The sequence below is a fragment of the Myotis brandtii genome, unplaced genomic scaffold (genome assembly GCF_000412655.1).
Source record: "Myotis brandtii unplaced genomic scaffold, ASM41265v1 scaffold163, whole genome shotgun sequence".
Classification (NCBI taxonomy): domain Eukaryota; kingdom Metazoa; phylum Chordata; class Mammalia; order Chiroptera; family Vespertilionidae; genus Myotis; species Myotis brandtii.
The window spans coordinates 1,013,643-1,026,375 of record NW_005355962.1 but is presented as its reverse complement, the minus strand read 5'-3'; the positions used below and the strand labels follow the sequence as shown (position 1 = coordinate 1,026,375).

Here is a 12,733-nt window from a genome sequence, read left to right as displayed (position 1 = left end):
GCAGTGGTTCTCAACCTTCCTCATGCCGCGACCCTTTAATACAGTTCCTCATGTTGTGGTGACCCCCAACCATAACATTATTTTTGTTGCTACTTCATAACTGTAATTTTGCTACTGTTATGAATCGTAATGTAAATATCTGATATGCAGGATGTATTTTCATTGTTACAAATTGAACATAATTAAAGCATAGTGATTAATCACAAAAACAATATGTAATTATATATGTGTTTTCCGATGGTCTTAGGCGACCCCTGTGAAAGGGTCGTTCGACCCCCAAAGGGGTTGCGACCCACAGGTTGAGAACCACAGCCTTAACACATCATTAGCATATTACACTTTGGAACAAAATAAACAAAAAATAGAAACAGGCTCATAGATACAGAGAACAGACTGCTGATTGGCAGAGGGGAGACTAGGTAAAAAGGTGAAGAGATTAAGAAGTACAAATAGCAGTTACAAAATAATCACTGGGGTATAAAGCACAACATAAGGAATATTGTCAATAATATTACAATAACTAGAGTCCCAGTGCACAAATTCGTTCATGGGTGGGGTCCCTCTGGGTGGCCTGCGGGGATTGAGCCAAAATCCACAATCCAACACTGCCTGCAGTTCCTACCTGCCACTCCTACTCATCCCGGCCCCACTGCACCTGCCACAGGCTCACACCCAATCAGTCCCAATCAGAAGAGGCTCGCACTGCAGCAGCACTTACCAGCCATGAGCTCTGCATCTGGTGCCCTCACGAGGGGAGTGGCCTGTGGGATAGGGCTGAAACTGGCTCTCTGACATTCCTCCAGGGATCCCGGATTGAGACAGGGCTCAGGCCAGGCGAAGGGACCTCACCAGTGCACAATTGATTGGGGCCAGGGAGGGACCACGGGAGGGCTCCAGGGCGTGTCCCGCCCGTCTCACTCAGTCCTGATCGGCCAGACCCCAGCAGCAAGCTAACCTACTGGTCAGAGCGTCTGCCCCCTGATGGTCAGTGCACGTCATAGCAACTGGTCGACCAGTCAACTGTCTACCCCTAGTGGTCAGTGCACATCATAGGGACCTAGGGTCACGGGGCATGCAGAGATTAAAATGAATTAAGTTTACAATGTTCAAGAAAATCTTGGTCTAAGTCTGTATTCACTCCAGGTCACCTTCCAGGTGACTATTTGTTGAGCTCCTCCTATCAGTCAGGTGTTTCAGGCACTGGGCACAGATAGACACTGTTACTCTACCCCCTCCCACTTTACAGACGAAGAAACTGAGGCTCAGAGGTTATAGTGCAGTGGTTCTCAACCTTCTTAATGCTGCGACCCTTTAATACAGTTCCTCATGTTGTGGTGACCCCCAACCATAAAATTATTTTTGTTGCTACTTCATAACTGTAATTTTGCTACTGTTATGAATCGTAATGTAAATATCTGATATGCAGGATGTATTTTCATTGTTACAAATTGAACATAATTAAAGCATAGTGATTAATCACAAAAACAATATGTAATTATATATGTGTTTTCCGATGGTCTTAGGCGACCCCTGTGAAAGGGTCGTTCGACCCCCAAAGGGGTTGCGACCCACAGGTTGAGAACCACAGCCTTAACACATCATTAGCATATTACGCTTTGAATGGTTGAACGGATGACACTTAGCATATTAGGCTTTAATTATATAGGATGATGTATGGTTCCAGGTGGGTACTAAAAATTTGGTAGGGACCACTTTGTAAATTAGATGATTGTCTAACCATTATGCTATACACCTAAAATTAATACATAATAATATTGAATATAAACTGTAATTAATGAATTAAACATTTTTTAAAAAGAATGGAATGGAGGATGCCATATCAAATTTTTAAATAGACAAAATCAACTATAGTATCTAATAAAGTATATACTCAAGCGATAAAATAATAAGAAGGAAGTGATTACCATAAAAGTCAGGGCAGTGTTTACCTTTGGAGGGAGGGAATGCTCTGGTTGGGACAGGTCGCCTGGAGGGGCTTCTCCAATGGCTGGCAAAACTTTATACTTTGGCCTGGGTGTTAGCAAAGAGAGCATTCATCTCATAATAATTAGAAGTTATACAATTCTTTCGTGTGGCTTTTCTAAATCTGTGTTTTATATTTTAATAAAAAAGAAAAAATCTACAAGCCTCATGATTTAAAAAAAAAAAAAAGGAAAATTAATACAGCTTTGCTTGATACCTCATCATTCACATGGAAAATGCCACCGAGGCTCACGGGAGCATTTTTCCTGCGTGATTTACAGGGATTACCTTCTCTAAAATGAAAACCTCTTTCCTGTAAGCAGGAGTTGGGTTTTAATCTCTCCCATATCTCCAAAGTACACAGCTGCAGCCAACCTGTGGTTATCGCATTCTGAGTCAGATATCAGCTTTACCAGCAATTAAAAATCATATGATTTTAACTTGGTATGATTACAGTAAATCAGCTTTACCAACAATTAAAAATCATATGATTTTAACTTAGTATGATCACAGTAAATCATACAACTTTGTTGTACGTTTACGGAGATATAACAAACACATAGATTCTGGCTATAGGCTATGACAATATACTGGCTTCCTGGTTTGTTATTCCTGTCCCCTTAACAACCTTCAGATAACAACCAGAATAATTGTTTTTAAACACTAAGTAAGGATGGTACATGCACTTTAGGAAAAGTCAGCTAGCTTCCTGTAAAACAAAACTCACCTACTTTATGACGAATTAATTCTACTCCAGGGATTTGCCTAAGAGAAACAAAAAGTATATGTTATTAAAAGATTTGGGCAACAATTCTAATTGCAGCTTTAATTGTAATTGCTACACACTGCAGACAGCCAAGATGTTCATGGTAAAATGGATAAACTGTGGTGCATTTATATAATGGAATACTATTCCACAACAAAAAGGAATAAATTATGGATGACTTATTCAACACTTGGGTGAATTTCACAAGGAATGTCTTGAGTGAAAGACACTTTACATAAAAGAGCACACACTATATGAATAGTATATTTATAGGAAATTTTACAACAAGCTTCATTAATCTATGGTGGGAATAAATGAGTATAGTAGTTGCTTCTAGGGCAGTAGTTATTATTAACTGGGAAAAAGCACAAAGTTTCTAGTGTGATGGTAATGGTCTATATTTCAATAGGGTTTGTTTCCCACAGGTGGAAATATTTATATAATGTCATCAATTTATACATTGTTATGTAAATTTTTCATCAAAATAAAAAGAACCACCCAAAACATTAGGAAACAATATATATAACTGGATTAATTAGAGGTAAATGTACTGTGGTCTATAAATCATGAAACACATAAAAATCTGATAGATTAATGGATGGATAGGTGAATAGGGGATATGATAAAACAAGTTTGATAAAATGATAATAGTAGAATTGATTTGTGGCCATAGAGATGTTCACTGTAAAATTCTTCCAACTTTGTTGTATGTTTAAAATTATCATAATAAAATATTGGTCAGGGGGAGCAAATGAGATCATTGCATTCCTTATTTAGAAACCTAAGGAAGATTACCAGCTCATTCAGAATAAAAGACAAACTCCTAATGCATAGTTTATAAGACCCTGTATAATCTGGGCTCTACCTATCTCTCTGTTCTCACCCAATATCACTCCAGCACTCCGTCATCCGGCTCCAATGACCTTGGCCTTCTGCCTATTCTTCAATTATATACCAAGCATATTTGTCCTCATCTTACAGCTCTGCTCATTGCTGCCCTTTCTTAGTTTACTCTCCTCTCCACTGAACCAGTTGATGCTAACATACCAAACATTCCTGTATTCACACTATCGCATCAGCCTGGTTTATTTTTTGCATACCATTTGCCTTCACTAAAATTATTTACTCATTGGAAACTGCCTAAGATCTAATGTTTTTTCCAGACAAATAGCTGATACACTCAGAGAAATACTAGCTAATTGCCTACACAACTAATCACATAAGAAATACAACCAGCATAAAAGAAAAAAATCAAAATGAAAATAATCTACCACATGAAGAGAATTTTAAAGTAATCATAATACATTTCTTCAATGACATACAGAGGATATTAATAATATGAATGGGGGAAAAGAAATCTTTGAATTGAATATAATTGAACTAAGATACAATAAATTGGATAAATAGGTTGGATACTACTGAAGACTAAATCAATAAACCTTGAAGGAACCTCTTCTAGAAAGTATCAAAAAGGTTTAAGGGAATAAAAACATATCTAAGAGACACAGGAACAGAGGTAGAAATACCAACATTTTGAAAATACTATCCCAGAAAGAGAGAAAATAAGAATTGCAGTTGAGAAATTATTTCCCTAGAGAAATAATTTTCAGACTCTATGAGAAAACATTTAAAAGATCTGAATAAACAAAGCAATATTTTATGCTGTTGGATGAGACAACTTAATTTTGTAAAGTTGTCAATTTTCATCAAATTAATCTCTGATGTCAAAATTATGCCAATAACAATGCCAACCAGATTTTGTTAGGGACTGTGTGAAGTAATTCTAAAATTTGTATGGAAAGAATAAATGCCCTCAAATAATTAAAACAACTTTGAAAAAAAAGGAGCTAAGGGGAAGATCTTCTTGCCAGTTATTAACATGTATTATCACAGAAGAAAATACACTATTGTGCAAGTATAGAAAGTGGAACAATGTATCAGAACAGAAAACTCAGTAACATATCATTACTTACCTGGGAATTTAATATCTGAATAAAACACCACAAATTAAGGGGACAAGAAGAACTATTGCAGTGGTGTCTGTGGAAAAGTGAGTCACTGTGGAAAGAAGATCTAACACCACATGCACATGAAATTATAGATGAATTAAAGGCCCAAAAGTGAATAATAAAATGATACACTTTAGAGAGGCTTATGTAAGAGTGTATCTTCACTAACAAACAAAAGGAATTCTTAAGTAAAATTCTAATAGTACAAACCATAAAATAAAATTTTATTAAATCAAAAATAAAGATGTCTTTCCAGCAAATGACAATGTTGATAGAGTAAGCAAATGAGAGGCAGACTGAGAGAAAAATGTAAAATTTACAAGGCTTTAACATCTGGAATGAACAAGGATTCTTTCAAAACAAAAAGAAGGCAAGGCTTAAGTTATGAACAGGCAATTCAAAGAAGAAACCAATATTTCCCCCAATAAATACAATTTTTTTAAAAATGATGTGGTTAACCAAATTACTCCTTTGGTTTCGAGGAGCAAAAGCCCAATTCAAATTGTCTTAAGCGAACAAAAGAATGTAATGGATCAAACAATGATGAAGTTCAGGGATGCAACATGATTTCAAGCAAAAGTTGATCTGGGGCCTATGGATGCCATCAGGAAGCTCTCTTCATCTCTTGACTACATGAATGGGCAGCCTTTTCCTAAACTGTAATAAAGGCCATCTTCGGGGGCATTTGGCCACTGCAGTGCCATGTTTAGCTCCTACTGGTTTAGCAGTCCCAGCAGAGAGAACCTCCTTCCTGATGGCTCCATGGATGCCCCAGTGGCTCTCATTAGCCAGGCCTGAGTCCATGCCCACCCTGGAGTCAGAGAGTGAAGTTAGCCCCACAGTTGGTAATGGTCAGAGGTAAATAACAGTGCAATGGGACCTCTCCCAAAAGGAAAAAAATAGTATACTAAGGAAGCCAAAGCAACAAGTATTCATTATAATATGGATATTACATGTGATACTTTAAAAAACAAACAAACCATTTTCAATGCACCAGAATGATTTGATGAAGGCAGGCTTTCAGGGACTTAGATATCTTGACTTCTTATTTAGCGTATAGCTTCTAATTAGTCATATGACCTTTCCAATAATATCCTATAAATATTTCTCTCTTTTCCGTGACTAGTATGGCTAGAGAACGGACAGGAGTCCTGAGTAGGGGCGATGGGGGATTGAGAAAATGAAAGAGACAGACACAAAGACAGTAGGGAAAGCTGGAACCAGGTGGGACAGCTGTCCTCTGATGGAGAGACAGGGACCCAGAGCCGATACAGCAAGTTTATTTTATACAGAAAGATACCAGGAAGTTTTACTAAAGTTTAAGATAAAGAAAATATGTGCATTCTTGTGGCTTCTTTGTAATCACTTCTGGGTGGGCCTGGATAATTGTTTGTTCCTGGTGCCTGGCTGGATGTAGATAATGAAATCCACCCCCTGGCACCTGAGCTAAAGGTCAGACTGACAACACACTTGCCTGTGGCAAGGTATGTTTCCAGGGCCTCTCTCTGCTGACACTGCTGGATTCAGATGACAATAAGCTCAGGGGCCTTTCCCAGGTGCTCTCTACAACATCCTTTAAGAACATGTATTTCATATATATTAAATAAGAGAATTTGACTAGAAACTCTAACTTTTCCTTCAGGCCTCAATGCAATGATTCCATAATAATGGCTATAAAGCAACACAATCTATACTTGAGTTTAAAAAAAAAACACCAAGACAATATAAATGGCTTTTAAAAATATCACTAGCACTGAAAGTTTTTCTTCAGATTTCTTCCTTTCTTATTCCTTCATCCTTAATGACAGCCCAGAAGTGGCCAGGGCCCACATGAAGGTCCCAGAAAGCAGTCTAGCAGAGTTCCAAGTCCATACAAGAAGGGCATCTGAGTGGGACAAGCCCCATGCAAGGAGGGTGTTCAAATGGGGCGGCAGCCTATTGAAGTCAAGAGGTTAACGGTATTCAGAGAGATTGGCAGCCTTTTCCTAAACTGTAATAAAGGCCATCTTCGGGGGCATTTGGCCACTGCAGTGCCATGTTTAGCTCCTACTGGTTTAGCAGTCCCAGCAGAGAGAACCTCCTTCCTGATGGCTCCATGGATGCCCCAGTGGCTCTCATTAGCCAGGCCTGAGTCCATGCCCACCCTGGAGTCAGAGAGTGAAGTTAGCCCCACAGTTGGTAATGGTCAGAGGTAAATAACAGTGCAATGGGACCTCTTCCAAAAGGAAAAAAATAGTATACTAAGGAAGCCAAAGCAACAAGTATTCATTATAATATGGATATTACATGTGATACTTTAAAAAACAAACAAACCATTTTCAATGCACCAGAATGATTTGATGAAGGCAGGCTTTCAGGGACTTAGATATCTTGACTTCTTATTTAGCGTATAGCTTCTAATTAGTCATATGACCTTTCCAATAATATCCTATAAATATTTCTCTCTTTTCCGTGACTAGTATGGCTAGAGAACGGACAGGAGTCCTGAGTAGGGGCGATGGGGGATTGAGAAAATGAAAGAGACAGACACAAAGACAGTAGGGAAAGCTGGAACCAGGTGGGACAGCTGTCCTCTGATGGAGAGACAGGGACCCAGAGCCGATACAGCAAGTTTATTTTATACAGAAAGATACCAGGAAGTTTTACTAAAGTTTAAGATAAAGAAAATATGTGCATTCTTGTGGCTTCTTTGTAATCACTTCTGGGTGGGCCTGGATAATTGTTTGTTCCTGGTGCCTGGCTGGATGTAGATAATGAAATCCACCCCCTGGCACCTGAGCTAAAGGTCAGACTGACAACACACTTGCCTGTGGCAAGGTATGTTTCCAGGGCCTCTCTCTGCTGACACTGCTGGATTCAGATGACAATAAGCTCAGGGGCCTTTCCCAGGTGCTCTCTACAACATCCTTTAAGAACATGTATTTCATATATATTAAATAAGAGAATTTGACTAGAAACTCTAACTTTTCCTTCAGGCCTCAATGCAATGATTCCATAATAATGGCTATAAAGCAACACAATCTATACTTGAGTTTAAAAAAAAAACACCAAGACAATATAAATGGCTTTTAAAAATATCACTAGCACTGACAGTTTTTCTTCAGATTTCTTCCTTTCTTATTCCTTCATCCTTAATGACAGCCCAGAAGTGGCCAGGGCCCACATGAAGGTCCCAGAAAGCAGTCTAGCAGAGTTCCAAGTCCATACAAGAAGGGCATCTGAGTGGGACAAGCCCCATGCAAGGAGGGTGTTCAAATGGGGCGGCAGCCTATTGAAGTCAAGAGGTTAACGGTATTCAGAGAGATTGAAAAATGAGCAAACATGCTGAGGGTGATGGGAGCAACTATTTCTCAATGTCAGAGAAGAAATGCAAAGATTTAAAAAAAGGAGGGAAGCTGGAATATATCTCATGGTACTGAACTGAAATGGGAGGCATGAATGTGAACTCATGTCTTTCAATATATCGTGATAGTCATAGAAATAAATATAGATATAAATGTGTGTATATATATATATATATATTTTTTTTTTCCTGATACTGTCCACTGAAAGAGTGTGGAGAAACAATATCTCAGTAGCAATAAGCACACCTATCACCCAGATCTTTGGCTTTTACATATCATTCTCCGCTAAATGGAACTGAGATACCTGGAAAAAGTGGCTAATTCCAGGATTTGAACAGGGAAAGAACAAGATGAGCTAGAAGATGTTTAAAAAAAATGATAGGGACATGTCAAACAGACTCAAAAGACCAGTTTGAAAAGCTCTTACTGGACATATCTTGAACAATTTGAGCATCAAAATAAGTAATAATAGTAATGAATTATAACACATTTATTAAAATAAGGACTCAAGGGACAATGGATATTAATAAATATATGAGTAGATAAATGGGAGAAAAGAAAATTCTTTTTTATAGTAGAACACCAACTGATAAATGTAAAATGAATGATGAAATTAGAAAATCACAATCTGGCAATCATCATAGTAATAATCAATTTATACAACTATAATCAATAGATGCTAAAACTAATGGATGAAGGTAGGATGGAACAAAATTTTGCCTCATCTCAAGGTGTCTGCCCACAAATATTTATTAATTGGGATGAAAAGAAAACTTTACAGCAGATAAAAACCTGTAGATACATCTTGATAAAGTGATCCATATTAACTCCACCAGTAATGGGTCAAATGTCATAGTGTGTTCCTGGTAGGATACAAGGGGAAGAACACAGAATTACTTCTGTGAAATTCTGCAAAGATGCAAAACCTGGCTCTAAATCATGAGGATACAGTGGAAAAATCTAGATGAGAGAAATCTACCAAATTATGTGCAAGAACATCAAGGGCTTGAAAGTGAAGACAATATCAAGGAATTGTTCTAGATTGAAGTAGACTAGACACTGAGTAAAATGCATGGTCCTGAATGGGATCCTTTTGCTATGAAAAGTACTGTTATGAAACTTAAACGGGGTATCTGCACAAAAGTATATGGATGTTCTTTGTAATATTGTTGCAACTTTTCTGTAAAATTTAAAATTACTTCAAAATTAAGATAGATACTTCGTCAGACTGTTTTACCTTGCTTAAGCATCATTCATTTCTGTACATGATTAGTATTGGTTATAAATTTGTCTACTTATTGAATATTTTGAAGCTTAAAAATAAATTAATAAATAAGTGACATTTTCATTTGAATTTTTCTTACTATAAAAGTAATATAGGGGATTCCAAGGTGGCTGCAGAGTAGCTGGAAGTTGCGCCCACTTGCTCCCAGCCTTAAACAGAATTTACAGCTAAGTTACAGAGCAATTAACCTGGAAAACCAATTGAAGCCTACCTGATCTGAAACATTATACCAAGGAGTACAGAAGAGGCCACAGAGAGACTGCTAAGAAGGACTGAGAAGAAAGGGAGAGCCCCTCACACAAGCTGGAGGGATACCCTGGCTGCAGAACTCCCTCCCCCTAGGACTGTGGGGTCTCAACTCCACACAGGGATCCCCAACCCAGAGCAACAGGGATGGGAAAAGGAGCCCGCATGGTCTCTGGCAGTGGGAGTCGGTGAGGACTGGGCCCACCTGGGAGTCTCGGATGGCACCCTCCCAGGGAAAGAGCACTCCTAAAGTGACTGCGCCAGCCAGGGAGCTCACTGCAGACTCCGACTGTTGTAGAGGCTGCCATCGTCGGTCCTGCACAGGGATCTGCTAGTTACAGGGGCCCTCTAGGGAGGCTTTTTAAAAAATACATTTTTATTGATTTCAGAGAGGAAGGGAGAGGGAGAGAGAGAGAGATTCCATCTGTTACAGAATTTACCAGGCGACTGAAAAATACACAGGAGTACTCAGAGATCCAGGATAAACCCATTGATTTTCAGATGTTTCAGATGTACTAGCACAGTGACTCAGCGGGTCAGTTCTCCAAATCCCTGAGTGAGAGAATATGGAGGAAGCTTTCCCCTTTATACCCTTTGGTTTCTTTGTTTTCTGTTTCCTAACGACCAGGCTTTTGTGGTGGCTTCCACAGCCCCTCCTGAGTCAGTTAGAATGGGGGAGTTAGATTGTAGCTACCTAAATGCCTGGTCTGGGGGGTGCCAGTGACCTCCCCTTTGTTTATGGCCCCTTTGTAAATTGGGAGTAATTAAGAAAACAGGTCTTGCAAGACCCGATTGTTAAGAAGGGGGCAGTGACTTAATTATAGGCTATCAAGAATGTACATTAGGTTACTGGCACAGATTGAGATTTCTAGCACCCCCACCCCACCCCCCAAAAAATGTCTTATACTAGTATTCCCCATCACATCAAGGATAAGAGAGAATCATTGATCGCTGCCTCCTGCCCCCTACTGGGTATCAAGCCTGTAATGGGCATGTGGCCTCACCAGGAATCAAACTATGACCTCCTGGTTCATAGGTTGACGCCCAACCACTGAGCCACATCAACCGGGCTGAGGAGGCTTTACAATCTAAAGCCTCAACCTTCCTAATACCGCGACCCTTTAATACAGTTCTTCATGTTGTGGTGACCCCCAACAAGAAAATTATTTTCGTTGCTACTTCATAACTGTAATTTTGCTACTGTTATGAATCGTAATGTAAATATCTGATATGTAGGATGTATTTTCAGGGGTCGTGACCCACAGGTTGAGAACCGCTGCTTTCGATGAAGACCCGGGCAGTGACTAAACTGTGTGGCTTGGAAAGGAGGAACCATCTCCCCCTCCTCAAGCGCACAGCCAGCGTCCCTCTCCCAACCTGTTAGGCTGCTCCTCCTGCCCCATCCTGCTGGGTTTGGTGGTGCAGGTGTTATGGGTTGGCTCAACGAGATAGACCACCGACTCAGAATTTAAATTTAAGAGCCTTTTATTAAGCTGGCCAGCTGACCACACCACCTAGCTCCCCCTCTAGGAGCTTCGGAGCATGTGGCAGAGATCAAGGGTGCAGTATGATCCTTTATAGCAAAACAGTGTTACCTTAGAAGTTCACAGAAAGTTCATAAGAACAAAGGGGGGCGGTAAACAGAGTCACACCTGGCTGGAGCGTATCATAACACATTGATTTCTAAGACAATCTAGCAATTTTTCAATCCCTCTCCATACGTCAGTCCCCGCTCCCAGCACATACACAATCCTTCTCCATATCCTGACAACACAATCCTTCTCCATACGTCAGTCCCCCCTCCCAGCACATTCAATTTCTCATGTCTCATTTCCTCCCCTTAGCATATTCTGTAACATTCTGTAACCCTTCCATGCCACAGTCCCTCACCCTAGCACACAGGGAAGCCAGACTTCTGGCCCCGTCTTGCTGAGATCAGCCGCATGGAAAGATCAGAGGGTCATGCAAGGCTGACCTTCCTCTTGTCTGCATAGTTCCGCAGCACAGGATTGGGGAGGGGGAAAGAGGGCGGTGCCCGGTGCCGGGAGCTTCGCAGAACTGAGAGTTCTGCACTGTCTCCAGGGCAGGCTTCTGTGTAGGGGCCAGATGGGCCAGGGCAGGGCTGTGTGGCTGCATTGCGGAAAGGCAAATCCAGGCTCCCCTGCAAGCTCAGCCTGACTACCCAGGGAAGGGGAAGAAGTGCCCGCCCTCTCCTTCAGGTTGCAGGCACCACCCTCAAAGGGAGACTATTTGGATCAGCCCTGCCATGTCCTGGATACCACCACGGGCACAGTTCCATAGGGAAAAGGGAGAGAGGCTCAGAGCAGAGAGTTCAAAGTGTGAGACCCTCCGAGGCCATTGTCTGGGACCTTGAGAAAGTGCTTAGCCCCTCCTGTGGGCTGGGCGAGCATCATTCTCAATGGGAGACTCTTTTGATCTATCCCCTGAGCCCAGGGTGGCTGAGCTGACTCCTGCAGAGGGGACGGTTGGCTGTACCAACCTGAACCGGCAGCAAGCCCCCCTAGGGGGAAATGGAATTGGAGACTCTTGGTTAAAATGCAGAATGGTGCAACCTCTGTGGAAAACAGTGTGGAGTTTCCTCAAAAAATTAAAAATGGAACTGCCTTTGACCCAGTGATCCCACTTCTGGGAATATATTTAAAAATCCTGAAACACCAATCAGAAAGAATGTATGCACCCCCATGTTCATAACAGCATTATTTACCACAGCCAAGATCTGGAAACAGCCCATCAGTAGATGAGTGGACAAAAAGGTATGGCACATTTACACAATGGGTTACTACATGGCTGTAAAAAGAAGGAACTCTTAACTTTTGTGACAACATGGATGGCCCTGGAGATTATTGCGCTAACTCAAATAAGCCAGTCAGAGAAAGACCAATACCACATGACCTCCCCTGTATGTGGAATCCAATGAACAAAGTAAACTAACAGACAAAATAGAACCAAAAGCATGGATACATGGAACAGAGTGATAGATTTCCGAGGGAAGGGGGACTGGATGAAAGAAGGTGAAGGGATTAGCCAAAGAACATACGTGCATAACCCATAGACACAGACAACTGTGAGGTGATGGCCA

The 12,733-nt window shown here is 40.6% G+C and overlaps 1 long non-coding RNA gene across 1 annotated transcript in view; it reads right to left on the bottom strand.

Moving 5' to 3' along the window:
• Positions 1-1,956: 1,956 nt before the first annotated feature.
• LOC106725424 overlaps positions 1,957-12,733 on the bottom strand; it is a 14,467-nt gene continuing 3,690 nt past the window's right edge. The window contains exons 2-3 of the long non-coding RNA XR_001361305.1: positions 2,711-2,748; positions 1,957-2,031 (exon numbers count right to left, since the gene is read on the bottom strand). This is a non-coding gene — a long non-coding RNA (uncharacterized LOC106725424). The remainder of the gene's footprint in view (positions 2,032-2,710; positions 2,749-12,733) is intronic.